The sequence below is a fragment of the Gopherus evgoodei genome, chromosome 3, assembly GCF_007399415.2.
Source record: "Gopherus evgoodei ecotype Sinaloan lineage chromosome 3, rGopEvg1_v1.p, whole genome shotgun sequence".
Taxonomy (NCBI): domain Eukaryota; kingdom Metazoa; phylum Chordata; order Testudines; family Testudinidae; genus Gopherus; species Gopherus evgoodei.
This window is the reverse complement of record NC_044324.1, coordinates 147632775-147649305: the sequence shown is the minus strand read 5'-3', so window position 1 is coordinate 147649305 and position 16531 is coordinate 147632775.

Here is a 16531-nt window from a genome sequence, read left to right as displayed (position 1 = left end):
ATGCAAAGTATGAAAGAATAATAATAAAAGGGCATGTACAATGCCTGCCTCCTCTGAGACAATCTGCACTAAGCTAAATAAAAACAGGGTCCCTGTCTGTAGAGTCCTTGGAGGTTTAAAGAAACAATACACAGAAAACAGACATAATACTGAGGTAGCTCAGCAGTGTTTGTCCAGCACCTAGCATGTTGGGCCCCCAACCCTGAATGAAGCCTTTTGTTATTACTGCAGTACAAACAATAATAAATACATGACACTTCCCACCTGTAAAGCCACACTTCCTTCATTATCAAATGGTCAATACTCATGGCATAATAAATATATGTAACTCCCCTACCACTGCTACAAGTGTTACAGGAGCTTTAAGGACCAGAGAGACAGGAACTAAGGTTACATATCATCCCAAACTGGTTTACACTCTTTATTTTACTAGACAAAACACTAGAAAATATACTGTAAGGAACAAACCTGCTTTGGCAATGGGATGGACATGATGTAGGACTTTTCCATCAGTGAGTCCTATGATTTATTATTCATTCAGTGTGTGAATTGCTTGATATGACAGTTCTGAATGCTGTGCTGTCTGACTCCAGCAGATATAATTTACAATTAGACCTAGAACTCGTAAAAAGCAAATTATTTCCAATAACTGTGCTTATTACAGTACACAAACAATGTTTCCAATGACTCCAGCTCCTAGATTTTTAGAATGAGAGTTCTAAAATGCTACTTAAGGTGGTGGAGGGGAATGGGAAATTTGGGAGTGCTCGTTATTTTTCATAATGAAAGCTCTGATTTTTTTTTCTTTAGGAAGATGGATTTGGAGAAAAAAGCATCAGCAGTTTGGAGAATTTTAATTATAAAACCTTCCACCTTGGAATGTTTCCTGAATATAGAATCCTGTGATTAAAGACGCCAGTTCAAAGAAAAGGTTTTTGCTGCAGGAAATGAAATTTTAAAATATAGAAAAGGGAAAAGAAACAAAGGTGAAATTTGAGATAGCTTAATCTATGGAGCCAGTACAGGTGTACTCTCCTAAGAAATATAAAAGAGGAAACAACCAAAAGATGAACCTCTAATTGGGAGCACTGCATTTGCTCTTCCTTAGCCAACAGAATTCTTGTGCATGATAAAATACTTCTGTGTAGCAACTGAAACACAAGGAATGAGGAATTAACATTGAAGAGGCTAGGAGATTCATATGGATAAGCCCCCCAAAGTACAGATGCTTATCAAGATCTCTAGATATCCATCTCTTCTCACTTCTAACCCATTTTATGTATCTCCCCCTTTCTTCCACTCTCTGCCGCTCTAACTCTTCACTCCCTCCGTTAAAGTTTAGTAATCTTTATGGCTGACCCTGCTCCATCAGTGGCCTAAACTCGGTGTCTCCCTTTCGGAGACTCCCAGTGTTACTTTTTTCTCACTCCTTCCCCCATCCAATAATTCTGTACCAAACTCCCTTTACTGAAGCCAGTTTATGTCAGGTGACTGTGTTACTATCCATAGGCTGAGCTAGTACAGTCCATTCTGCTTCCAGTCCATCTACTCAGTGAGGATGAGAATGAAGTAGTAAATTAAATCTAGTTGCCCAAATAGCAGGTCAGCCACTTCATATTGTCTTTTTTAATTTCCTTAGCTCTCTTATGGTCCTTAAAGTCACTTTATTTTTGGACAATATTTTCAAAAATGTTTTAACTCTGTACTCACTGAAATCAGTAGGTGTTTTGCCATTAACTTCTATTGGAGCAATTACACCAACATTGGGTGCTTTTGAAAATCTTACCCTTTAATAGTACGTATATATATATAGATGTGTGTGTGTGTGTGTGTGACATAAATTTAAACTGCATCACATTGTGGGTGAAGTCTTTGGCCCCATTGACATCAGGATTTCACCATGTGTTTATTTGTCTTAAGCATAACATACTTTAGGTGTCAATGCACCTCGGGAAGTTTGGGATCTAATTTGGGATGGGTGGGCCATAAAGTTCTGCAGAATCAGAATTGGAAATCCAAATCTTGGTGTTTGTTTCACAGTGTCAGTGTCTCCGTGAAATGCCTTGGCCTCCTAAACTGCTTCCTACATCAAAACATATTCCTAGGCTCTCAAGGCTTCCATAGAAAATCACCCCTGCTAACACGTCCTTTTCCTCTACCCCCAACAGTTTCAGAACTTCTCCTAATTGTTTCCTTGCAAGTTCCTAAATTCCTTCTCCCACCCAGTTCTTTTTGCTTGCAACTATCCTCAAGCCCCAAGGTTCAGTAGTCAGAATAAGGCTCTCCAATTGCACTCACATCTGCACCATTGTTTTTTTTTTCTACTTGCTTCTGAATTGAATGTGTAGGTTGGGGAGGAGGGCAACAGTCCCAGATTTCCTAAAGTCTGATCCATCCCTTAAAATTATTTTGGGGTCTCCTTGTGATTCAGTCAATTTCTGCCTTGGTGAGTGAGGATGGATGAATTTGTTTGAGAAAACATAAGACTTTTATCTGATATTTCAACTTTCCCTGGGATTTAGAGCTGAACTAGAGCAAAACCATGTGTAGGATTCTGAAATTCTCTGATATGTTTACTTCATTTACAATTTCTGAGCCCAAGATCAGAACTGCCCAGCTTCTACTGTGGCATTTCCAGATGTGACTGGTAGCAACATCACAGGAAACATCATGAAAAAGCTTGTTCTTACAAGAATTGCATTCCACTTTTGGATATTCAAATAGTGTGGATAGCGTGCATGAGCATGCAAGTTTTGGATGCACATCCAGTTGAAGGTGGCTTCCAAATCTTTTTGGCTCTCCTCTCTCTAAATGAGAGTCTGACTGATGTTTACCTGTGATTACATTATGTGATTAACACCGCTAGCTGATTCTGCATCGAGGCAATATCATTTCCAAACTCTTTTCTGCTTCCTCTAGTTCTTGTCCTTAGCGTGAACATATGAACTTCGAGTTTGGCTTAATAAACACAAATTTAATTTCTTTGGGTAGATGGTGAGTTTTCATCATACACTCCATTCACCCAGTCCTAGTCAATGATATGTTATTAATTTATTTCCCTGCTCTTCCACACAACTACCATCCCACCACACATATGAGTTTCAAGATACCTGACAAACTTTAAGTGAATTAGATCCCCACTGGTTAATTCATGTTTGCCAGCACTCCTCACTAATTGAGAATTTCAGAAGTCCAACAATAATTCTATCAGTGTGTCCCAGAATTCCTGAGATTTCTAACTTTGGTGAGAGGTAAAGAGAAAATGAATCATTGGCTTGGAGGTTCAGTTTAGATAAACATCCAAAAGTGCACATGATTTTCCAAAGTTGGCCCAAATTATTAGGAACACTTTAAGTCTCCCAACTGGGCCCAAGTTGCCAGCTTCCACACACCCTCCTTTCTACAATCTCACTACTCCTGCCCCTGAAGATCTGCCACTCCAACAACAGGTTCTGTCTGGGGAGTGGAGTGATGTGATTCCTGCCCTACCTCACCTGGAAAATTGTTGGTTTGTAGGGGTGTCATTCACGCCAGTCCTCCTCTTGAATAGCAGGTCTTCTGGGAGAATACTGACTGGTTTTCTCCCCCTCCTTTTGTGGCAGCGTGTAGGTGATGGGACATAGCATCTGCTCCTCTAGGTCCTGTGCTTCTTCACCATTTATTCCTCTGCACTCTGAGGATTTCTTAGCATTTGGGCCATCCAACAGTCATAATTTTTAACCTTAAAGAGGCAGTTTATCAAAAGATAAGAGACTTGTTCACTGGTACCATATTTGACTTTCATTTCAGTGCAGGATAAATAGATGCTAAGCTGACTTCTGATGTATCATAATTAAAGCTCTACTTGGATTGTGGGATGATCTTCAAATAATTGCAGGTGAGTTGTAGACAAGATATGGAAAATTGCAGAAATGTAATAATGGAGCTTTATTAATAGTGGTAATTTGGAAAAGCTAGAGTAGATCTATTTTGTTTAAGAAAAAATTGCTGGAACAATATAAACACAAGTATTATGTCATGCCTGCTATTTTTTTTCCCATAACCCCAGACATTTTACTGCAACTATTTTACATTCATTTTGAGGGGGAGGGGGAATGACTGGTACAATATAAAATTCAGAAGACTAAGTCTTAACACAACGGCTGTAGAAATTGAGTCCAGTAACTTTAGCCTTTTTCATTTTACAGGCATTGAATGTTAACGCAGTACTAATTGCATACTCAAAATGTATGCAAAATTGTAGTCTGTGCAATGTAAGCTAATTACAATCAAAATTGTGGTGGAAGCCTAATTTTGCAGGAGCCACAATTTCTGCAATATCACAAATGAAGCAGGACCTTAAATATAATACATAAACTTCTAAAATACTGTATTTATGGTATAGAAAAACAACATTCAAAATGTTTCAGTTACATTATATATAAATTGTACTCTGATGGTCAGATTCTACCTTCAGTTACACCTATGTCAATCCAAAGAAGTCAATGGGACAAATTCAGAGCTGGTGTAAGCAATTGCAACTCCATTGAAATCACTAGACCAGATTTCCAGCTGGTGTCAGTAGGCGTAGTTGTACCGAAGTCAATGAAGATACACCAATCTACAACCACTGAGAATCTGTCCCACAGTATCCAAGTCACACATCCTCTGCACTTTGATTTCAACCTTTTCACAGCTGCAATCTAAATTTTCAGTCCAAGTAAGAGTTAACATTATAACACTTGAAAGGCAAGTTAGACAAAATTATTTACTTTAGTCTTCTGTGGACATGTATGCATATGCACACACATACACTGTGGTTTGGGTCCCTTAATCTGGTAGTGGTGAACGTCGTTAAATTTCAGAACAAAAGATGATTGGAAGCAGTATCGTCTGAAGCTCAGCAAGTTAATGTAGCCAGATAGATTCATTTATTGGTATAGAGATTTTGTGACTCTGACATCAGAAAAAGCTGAATAACCAACTTTATTCATTTGCTTATTTGGTGGGAATTCACACAAGAGACTAGAAACAAGTGCTCAGCACTATGTTTTGACACTATTTTATGTACCATAGTTAAAATCTCATCTCAAAGAAAAGTTATTGTGAAAGGCTCTAATTAAAAAAGAGGAATATATAATTCAATTTAGGAAAATATTTAATTATTCTCAAACCTTCCCTAAGGCTTTTTTTTTTCAAATTGTGCTTGTGTAATGATGATTTCCAATGCAAAATAATAAAGATCTCTTATTGATGTACTGTGCATAATTTATTTAGATGGAATATTTAGAATTTTCTCTTGATCACTTTGAATTGTATAGAACCCAGAATCCTCTGCATATGTCTAAGCAAGGTACCTGACAATTTTTCATATTTTTATTGAAAAGCCTTTTTTCTTGATTCAAATACTACTCTAATATCATTAATTTCTTAATGCTTCTAGGCTATAATTCAAACAGACGGGTCTATTTTTGCCAGCAGCAGTTTATGTTCATTTGATATAACACTTGTTAAGCTTGACAACTGTTTGTTTAGACAAACACATAGCTGACCTTAAAGTCACTGTGACTTTTATGTTCATTACCCATTCCCCAGTAGTTAGAAATGATTATCCCAGGTTAGAATATGGGCCTATAGAACTATTTTTTTGTTGTTGTTCTGATATCTGAGCTACCCCTGCTGTAAATTAAATAGTTTAAGCCTGATTCTGTTCTCATCTATGCTGATTTTATACCAGTTTAAGCCCCATTGGGCCCGATTTTCTGGGATATTTCAATTGTTTTAAACCTAGCTTTACTGAGGAGTTAAACTTGGTTTACAGCTGTTTTGTACCACCAGAACAGCACAAACCAGCAGTAACATACTAGCCCCTGCTAGTCAAGGGAATGGAAACCCTTGAAATGCTTCACTGATGCAGCTGTGCTGTGCCACTGTAGTGCTTTAATGAAGACGGGTTCTTTCATCAGCATAGTTAATCCACCTCCATGAGAGGCAGTAGCTATGCTGGTGGGAGGAGTTCTCCCACTGACATAGCTCTGTCTACACTGGTACTTAGGTTGGTATAATTACATCACACAAGGATGTGGATTTTTCACACTCCTGAGCAATGCAGTTATACCAGACTAATTCTGTAATGCAGATCTGCTCTAATATTCAAAGCTTTGTAATAAAGATTAGCTATATTAGGAGGATTTACTAGGCAAGTTTTATGACTAGAAGAGTTTTAAATTATCTACCCCTGTGTAGATCACAAATTGGTATCTACTTTCCATGTGAGATACTAAGTTTTCTATTAGTCATGTCTACGCTATTAGGGTGACCCGAAAAGCTCAATCTAAAACAGCATCACATCTTGAGGTCTCTGAATCACCATTCTGACACTGCATTGCATACATTCAGGGATGCACAAGCTTCATTAACCAGATTGTTTATATACGAAACCTAGATGTCATTATGCTTGTTTCCCATAGTTTTCCTATTTTAACAAGAAAAGAGAAGAGATGCTAAATGAAACCACTCTTTGGTCTTCTTAGATTTTGGCTTATTTCTCCACATCCTGATGTATTCTTTCCTCTTGCTGATCCACAATCTTCCTCTGGTGATGGGACGAATTGGCTGCTTTAAATAGTTCAGAAGAAATCGTGCAATGCACAGCCAGTCCAGACTGGGGTAGTACAAATATGGTATAAAACTCCTGGTAAGGATCAGAGACTAAAGTTTTCTTCTCACTTGAAAACTGCCCTTTCAATCCTTTATCCTCGCTGTATTGTGTCATATCTGGGAGTTCTATTTCAGTTCAGTCTGAACACTTGCATAATCTTTTCCTTCTATGTGAAGATTTTCATCATCTTTTACAAATTCCCCTGATGATCTGAACTGATTGGGGAGCTATTTCTTGGCACTTATAAATTGTTCAGGGATTTTCTATTTCAGTACATTTCTGGATGAGGGTAGCTCATTAGCTTCCATATTCAGACATTTACAACTTGAAACAGACTCTCTTACTCTGGAGGGAGTATCAGTATTAAATTCTTAATTATCTGTCATCCTTGTCAACGTATTCCCACAAATTCTCGGCCTGTCCCTATAGCTTTTACTTCCTGATCTGTATAACCAGCTCATTTTAAACTTTCATGATTGGGGGAACCAACATCCTTGTCCAAATTAAGTCACAAAGCCTTCCCTAGGACTCTCCCCTGCTTCTCTCTAACATATTACTATGGCATTGTTTAAATCTAATGCTTCCTTTTAAAGTTCAGAGGTCTTGTATGAGTTTAGTCTTTCGGATTCTCAAGCCAAATAACGTTGCCATATTTGGTCTTCATGTCATGACACAGTATCCGAGTATGATATTACAACACTTTTACATAAATATGGAGCAACGAATTGTGACACCCCCATGTCACCATAATGCTTCAGATAAAATTTCAGAACAGGTAGAAATCTTGTCTGATTTACTGCTCAATTAAGTTAAAACCAACACATATTAAACAATAATGAATTAACCAACAAAAAATTGAGGGCAGTTCTCCTCTGCACCAGTATAACCTCACTAAAACCAATGCAAAATGTCAGTGTATATCTCCAAATGGAATACAACTCAAAGACTTGTCTATGACCTACCATGCACTGAGTACAACTGCACCATCCATCTAAAGTGACATCTTGCAGTCATTCTTCAGAGTATAGCCATAATGTGGGATTGCATAAATAATTTCTCTCAGCAGCTTCCAGATCTGATTTCTTCAGTTATGAATAAAATTATGATTTTTGTAACTGTCAACCCTGCAAAGTCACACTCGGGCATATGAAAGTCAAGCACTGTTATTTCTGGCTAGTACACAGGCACCAATAATAACAGTTCTGCACTCTGGGGATTAGTTCAGAATTCCTTTGTCTATGCCATTGATTGGAGGCAATCCAGCTCACACCTCTATAGCTGTACTGACTCTGCAGGGCTGCAGAAGTAATACAAATTTGTTTTTGTCAGTAGACTGAACAGATGGTACCTGGACTACAAACAGGGAGAAGATCTGTAGAATAAGGATGTGTCCTTCTTCATAGATTAATTTATGGTAATAAGGCCATGTGAATACCCACAAGAGACTGATTTTCATAACAGGCCAGATTACATCTATCCTTAATAACAGTGTGCAGGGGAGAAAGAGGGAAAAAGGTGTCACAATCCCTCCCAGAGTTTCTCTGGGGTGTTTTAATTCCTTGCCACTGGCAGATTCGTCTACACCAAAGGAAGCTTCAAGTGGCCATTTCTGCTGGCATTAGGACGGCTTTGAGTGATCTCTTGGCAACAAAAGTATTTGGAAAGCTAGGGCCATTATGGACAGCGATGAGAGAGTTTTTTCTAGTAAATCAGGGAGACTCATCATTACAGGACAATTGAGGTTTTTATATAAACATATAAACATGGCCACTTACAGTGCAGTTTGGGACATCTGAGGGCATCTGATAGGCAGACCCAAGTTTGATAAATGGGCCCAAGACAGGCAGAGAAGCCACTGTTGAGTGATGAAAGTTTTCCCTCCCCCTCAGACTGAGCGCCTCTGCATTGCTCTCACCATAAACAGGGAAAGTCATGAAAATATCAGTTGCTTCAGTGTTTTTTCCTTAAAGGAAGTAAAATTCAGCATATTATTCTATTCAGCTTTCTTCACCAGATAAAGCTGCTCCTTCTCCCTTTTCTAGACAGCTCATGGACTGGGTAATACTCAAGCAGAGAACCTCTTTGACGTAGTTTCTGATTTCAGACCTAACTCTTAAAACAAAGAAAAACTGTACATGACTTGAAATATTTGGAGCTAGAATGTGTCCCTTTTACTCACTTTGTGACATTTACTCATGCAAGCAGTCTCACAGAAGTCAGTGGGAGTAAGTGCCAGTATCACCCACACTGGATGTTCAAAAATCATGAGTCAGGCTCTCACAAAACCCAGAAGAATGGACTAAAAATCATGTGATTTTCAAAAAATAATAAATGTTGAGTTATTTTGATTTGTCTGATGAGCCTTTAGGGTGCATTTGCGTCATATTTTCAGTCTCCTTAAACATGAGAAACTTACAAAAAATATGAGATTCTCATCTAATCATATGATTCCAGGAGCTGGGGCTTTAAGTAAAGCATCAAATATCACAAGACTTCCAATAAATCATCCAGAACTGGCAACACTGAGATGTTCAATAAAATAAATGGAGTTGCACAATACAGTCTTTAGTTCATGTGTGTGTTTTTTCCTCCTAAATATGTTGAACTTCCTTCTAGGAGATGCTGCCTTTCTTGTCAATAAAGTTTCTTCCATTTCATACTTCAGAAAACAACAATGATTCTCTGAGCAGAAATAAATCCTGTTCCATGCCCAATATGTGGTGAAGGACTAGCCTTTGCCATAGTCTATGCTCCTAATGCTAATAGTGCTATTTCTTTATATAACCTTTTTTTCCCTATTTCGACTTACAATGATGGTTCTGATTGCAATCACACTGTAGTTTGACACACTACTATTACAACATAATTATACAGTTGTTATGCTTTGGGATATTTGTAATTGCCACTAATTCATATTAGCAGAAGATTAACTATATGACTGAATAACTTAGTTTGGAATTCTAATTAATATATTACATTGTAATTACTCCAAAGATATACTGTTTGACAAGTGTACTTAGTACCATATCCTGAAACAAAAAAGTCAATATACGGGTTTCATTTAATGGACCAAACTCTCTACAGATGTAAATTGTAAAGTTCCATTTAAGACAATAAACTAATTTACACTAATTTAAACTAATTTAAACTAATTACCAAACAGAATATTTGGTCCAATAAGCTCAGTGTGAATACAGCATAATTACAGTCATTATATTATGTTACCCTCACAACTGTACAGTTGTTATCCCATCCATTATTCTCATTTATGCAAGATGGCAAAGTTAATATGATTAAAACCGTTTTACAGATTCTGTCAAAGAAGCAGATAAGGACAGCAGCAGTCCACACAGAAACAAATATAAAGCCAAGCTCATGTCTCCATAGTAAGACTCTGCATATCGACCAGCCTTTTGCCATAGTAAATAATTCAAAACACAGAGCTAGCTCTTAATCCCTTAGTCGAGGAGGTAGAGGAAGTTGGATACTAGGTAACATCTGTTATATGTCATCTGTCTAAGAAATGTAATCCAACCCAAATTCCACAAATCTTGCCTTCAAACTAAATTGGCAAATGAATGTGTCCAGTTTCTGGGTTCACTTCATCTCTGGGAAACGTTGACTGTGTTATATTCTTTTTTATCACCTGCAATGAACAATTTAGTACAAAATGAAATACTTTGATTAAATGTACACCTAGCAGGCTAGTTAATTTCTTACAGTAACTGACCAAGAAAATTCTTAATTTCAGTTCCTATTTTTAATACATTTCCTCTGCCTGTCTTCCTTCTATTGAGCTGTATTTACTTATATTATCACAGAACTTTAAAATAAAAAATAAAATAAAATAAAATAAAAGGAAAAGGTTACTCTTTCCCACAGGTTCAAAATTAAAAAAAATAAAAATAAAATTAATTGAGATATCCTATCTCCTAGAACTGGAAGGGACCTTGAAAGGTCATTGGCCCCCTGCCTTCACTAGCAGGACCAAGTACTGGTTTTGCCCCAGATCCTTAAGTGGCCCCCTCAAGGACTGAACTCACAACTCTGGGTTTAGCAGGCCAAAACTCAAACCACAGAGCTATCCCTTCCCACAGGCTTATGCTGACAACTTATATTTTGAGCACAGCTTGATTCAAAAAGCATTTGGGATCTTATCCACCTTGGCATTAAAATTTTTCTTTGAATGAAGGAATGCAGCTCTACGGGTGCTGAAATAATATAGTGGCAGAAATCCTAAATACAGAATCATTATTAAGATTTTTCTGCTCACTCACATCACTGTATTACCATTCTTTAAAAATGAAACCCTATGCATAAAAAATACATCAAACTTGCACTGGGGATGGTGGTATTCTCTCTCCAAATCAATAACCATGGTAATTTCAGACCTCCCTGGGTACCCTCTGGTTATAAAAATGCTTTGTCTACTCTTTATGTGTTCTCTTCTTTTACAATTCAGCAAATAATACAGTAGGAAATTCAGGTCACCAAATCAGATACAAATGTATATTTAACAGCCCATATTTTTTTCAGATAAAATCCTAATTAGAAAAAGCCTCCATCTATTAAGATATCCTCTCAGATGTTTCAACAATGAGCAATCTATCATATGGCATAAAAGGGCACCTAAGCAAAGAAGAAAGTTAACCCTGTGTGTTTCTGTTTCACATCATTTAATTCTTTTAAGTCCTGATTCAGTGCTCATTGAATTCAATGGAAAGATTCCCACTGAGTTCAGTGGGAATTTGATCAACCATTAAATGACTTCCTGAGGATTTCTCTAAAGAATCATTGTAGTAAATTGTACAGTAGATACAGAATTCAGTAGATTAAACTGCAAAGTCTACAGAGGGGCTCAAGCCTGCAAAATACAGGTGTGAATTCCAAAAATGTGTGCTTTTGAAGTATTGAAATGGGAATTTTGATTCAGGTAAATCTCTGAGAAAGAAGTCTCAAAATATTTCCATAACCTGTGTTTCATCAATAATGGGCCTGCTAGCACAAGGCTTCCAAACAGTACACTTAGCCATTACTGCTCTAGCACAATGGCTTATTTTCATTTTCTTTCCTGTGGCAAACTTTTGGAGTAAAATCATAGCCCCATTTTGTACCCTTGGTGGTAGTTTTGTGAGTTTATGTGTAATGTGTTACAGGCATATCATGGAATTACAATGGTGGTTTTTAATACCCAAATTCTCTAGTGCAGACAGAAAATGTGTTCTAGGAAGATTTAATCCCATTCAGCCTGGCCAGCCAAATTGTGTTAGAAACTGATTTAGCCACAACAAAATTTAAACTGTGCATAAACATAGCAGAAAAACTCGAAAGCCTTGTGAAGAAGGGGCACCACATTGCCTGAAGAGCAACTGCAAGAGACCATTGCAAAGTAACTAAGCTGGTTTCTACAGTGAAGTCTTTTAATCAGAATACATATTCTCCAACAGTAAATGTGTCATGACAACAAAGAAAACTATTGTTCTGCTTTAGAATTTATTATACACTATGGCATCCTATACATATCCTTTTTAGTACATTACCAACAGTTACTTATTTTTATTGCAACAAACAACCATATGTTGGTTGTGATGAGCTGTTCCTTTACACACAGCTACAGCAGGGTACAAACCAAAATCTGAATATCCCCAAACTTTAGGGGTATTTGGAATCCAAACCTGCATCCAGATCTGAATTTTGCCGCTAGGCTCTATTTCTAAAATATGCTAAACTAAACCCAAGATTCACACACCCCTACATTTTGTAGGATTCAAAGTCTGGATCCTACTCTTGTAGTCTGGACCTGATTTTAGCCTCAACAGCTGCAATTGCTTTCTTTATAAAATAATAATTAGCAGTTGGTTTTATATGCTTTGTTGCTAAACCTGTGGTTTTTTTCAAAAAGCTAGTGCACTGATATTACCTTTGTAATTCCAGTGACTTTGAACCTGCTGGCTCTGTTAGCTCTCAAAGAAACAGATTTTTTAAACTACAGCTGGTCTCCCTTAATCTGATGCATTCTAGAACTCTTGGAATACCAGTTCCTTCGGTTTCTTTCATGCTTAGAAGGGAATACTACCAGAGGACTGAAACTCTTCATTGTCTTTTATCAGTCCTTGACTTTTATCTTAATCAGGTTATCAAGAATTCTTTCTTAGGGATGATGATGTGGCCACTCAATGTATCGCTAGAACAAGAATATGAGCACTTCTAATTTTTTAGCTCAAGTGAATTCGTTGCTACTTTAAGAAGACTGATGTGAAGTGGTGAAGTGAACAGAGAAGATACTTCATGGATAAAATTGATTCTTATGACAGAGATATATATGAAAATAAGGCAAAAGCTTCTTCACCAAGGGCAGTAGACATAGCCCAGTGGGACCTAACAAGGTAACAGAACAGAGATAGGAAACACTGAGCTTAATGTAGACATCTCAAGGAGTTGGACAAAGACTGCAAAGATCTACACAGCTTAGCTATTAAAATTTCTCTTTCCACATGATTTTGATGGGATCAAGCTATTTTCAACCTCAGAAAGGTACTGTGCCTTGAATTCTATATATATTAAGGTATGGATACAATTTTTCAACCAACCATGTTACAATGAAACACTCTTATTGGTCCAAATCCTTACTCGTTCTCTCTGTGGGCATAGAGCCTGGCTACAGCTCTATGTTCTGGCTCAGCTTGCCATGGCGCGTGACACATACATAACCAGAGGGCACAGGATTCCTCATCAGCCATGGCTCTGTGCTTACCCAAAGCCCATCGCTCCTCCAGAGGAGGAATCCCAGACTGCTCCCTGCAGTATCATATATTTATGGAATGACACTGAGGGAGGCAATGCCTACCCAATGCCCCTGTTGGAGGGGGAAAGTAAAAGTGACTATGTACAAAGTTCTGCCAGATACACCAAGTAAACAAACTGAGAAAATAATGTCTCCTTATCACAGGTTGGATTGGGATTCCCCTGCTGGTCACCAACCTGATGACTGTGAGGGGAATGCAAGCCTTTGGATCCACACGTTTTAAGCTTCCCGTGGTCTCAGGAGACTGTTGCACTGTTTCATCCCTTGGCTTCTCTGGCATATTTCCTGGGCACCAATATTCAATCAGCTACCCCATCCTGGAAATGGAGACCCTCATCCAACTGGCCTTGGGACCCAGGATCAGCAATCACCCCCAAAATACCCTAGTATCTTAAAAAAAAAATCTTCCCCAGAATCCAACTGAAAGAGTGAGACTTCTGGATTCAGTTCAACTCATTTCAAGGGGCATATGGGAGTTTTAGCATATACCACACAGAGAGACACTTTGCACAGAGTCTAACACATTCTTTGCTTGTTACTTAATCACATGAAAATTACACAGATCCATACAAAAAATAATAAACCCTAGGTGCATTTCCCTTCACTGTATTCACCCTTCCATTGGAAGTCCTTGAGGGGCCATCTGTGTTTGGGTAGGTTCCCCCCAGCCATGGTTCATCCAGCTCCTGTAGCATCTTACCCAGGGCCGTCCTTAGGCATAGGCAGAATAGGCAGCCGCGTAGGGCCTCATTCTCCCTGGGGGCACCACACTGCAGGCAGCCCAGACAGTGTAGAAGCAGGGCTGCTGGGTCCTAGAGAGAGCCGAATGCAGCACAGTCTGAGGAATGGAATTGGCTGATGGGGTCTCTGGGAAGGGGAGGGGGTAGGAATTGGGAAAGGAGCTCACCTCTCCTCCACCCACAGAGCACCCCCTCCTTTCTCCCTCCTCCCCAGGAGCACCCCTCTCTCTTCTCCCTCCCCTCCGTCAGGGCTGGGTTGGGTGAGGTGCTGGGGGAGGAGGGGAGTCTGGCTGCGTGCTGAGGAATGAAAGTGAACGTAACTCACTTCCTCCGCACGCAGCCAGAATTGGAATGTCACACAGGGCTTGGGTGGGGTTAGCCAGATGTATGAAAAATCAGGATAGGGGATTGGGGTAGGGTGAGCAGATATCCCTATTTTATAGGGACAGTCCCAATTTTGGGGTCTTTTTCTTATATAGGCTCCTTTTAGCCCCCCCAGCCCCACCCATCCCTGTCCTGATTTTACACACTTTCTGTCTGGTCACTCTAGGTGGGGTAATTGGTGCCTATATAAGACAAAGCTCCAAATATCGGGGCTGGCCCTATAAAATCAGGACATCTGGATCTGGCCACCCTAGCTGGGGAGCATCTCTCCCCTGGGCTGGCAGCTGCCAGCGATGCATCTCATCCGGGGGGAGCTGCACAAGGCAGGATGAGCTGCTGTGGCTCCATGGGTGCCCCATCCCTGAGATCAGATGCTGTGCTAATTTCACCATGGTCTGTTGGGCTGGCGGCGGTGCCCACTGGCGTGTGATTGGACCTGCGGGTTTGCTGCTGCTGTTGCCACTCTGCACCCCAAGAGGTGGATTTTGGGGTCCTGCAGTTTTCCACCTATCTCCTCCTCTACTGCAGCTGTTGGACCAGCAGGCTGGGGGGGTGAGCCAAGCATGAAAGCAGTACTGTGTTGCCCTTTAGATTGTCATTTAACAACTTTGTTTGCCAAAAATTCTTGCTAACAATCCTGAATCCAATTTCAATATTTTTTTAAATCAATATCTTAGCCAAAAACAGAAAATTAAGTTGTTGACAATTATTAGTAACAGGTTTGGTTTGAGGCAGGGAGTGGGTCAGTTTTCATCAGAGAAACAAAAAATGTTGACTGACTTTCCTATAGCCTGTTACTCCTGATAAGAGCCCTCCAACAACTGTAATATGCTCATCTCCTTACTAGTGTATAAAGCAGGGGTCGGCAACCTATGGCACACGTGTCAAAGGTGGCAGGTGAGCTGATTTTTGATGGTATGCAGCAGCAGGCTGAGCGGCTCAGCCCATCACTGCTCTGGGGTTCCGGCTGCTGCCCTATTGCCAGCTGGGATACCAGCCATCAGCCCCACTCAGCAGCTGCTGCTGGCCTGGGGACCCCCAAAGAACCCCAGGCTGGCAGTGGGCTGAGCAGGCCAGCTGAACCACTCAACCTGCTGTCAGCCTGGGTTTCCATTCACTCAGCCGGCAGCGGGCTGTGTGGGCTGGTGGCGGGCTGAGCAGGGCCGGTGGGAGGTTGAGTGGCTCAGTCTGCTGCCAGTCTGGGGTGCCAGCAGCACTCAGTCTACTGCTACTCCGGGGTTCCGGCTGCCGGCCCCTTGCCGGTCAGGAGCTCAGCCGCCAGCCCCACTCTTCCTCCTGCCAGCCTGGGTGAGCAGAATCCCAGGCTGGTAGCGAGCTGAGGGGGGGTTGGCGGCCGGGATCCTGGCTGGCAGGAGTTGGTGGTCAGAACCCCAGACCAGCAGCGGGCTGAGCAGGGCCTGGGATCCTTGTCTAGGGTTCCGGCCACCAGCCCGCTGCCGGTTTGGGGTTTCATTTATTCAGCTGGCAGTGGCCTGAGCAGGACCGGTGGCCAAGACCTCAGATAATAACAATAGTTTATTTATATAATATAGACATAGAGAGAAACCTTCTACAAACATTAAAATGTATTACTGGCACGAGAAACCTTAAATTACAGTGAACTTGGCACACCACTTCTGAAAGGTTGCCGACCCCTGGTATAGAGTGACCATATGTTGTATTAAGATTCTCCTGCTTTTTTTTTCCCCTGTGAGTCAGTATAACTTTTGCCAGCCCAGAAGTTGGGCAGCCAATGTTTTACGTTTTCACAATGTTTTCTCCAACTTTCATAAAGTAAATACATAGTTAATATGAGTTTAAAAGGCCAGGAACACTTCTTTATGAAGAATCTGTACAGCAGATCATGCCCATAGATGATCCAGAAAAGAAATTTGAGGTTGAATTTTTTAATGTCGTGATGGATAAATCAGTATCTGCTGTTCATGAAAGGTTTAATACCTT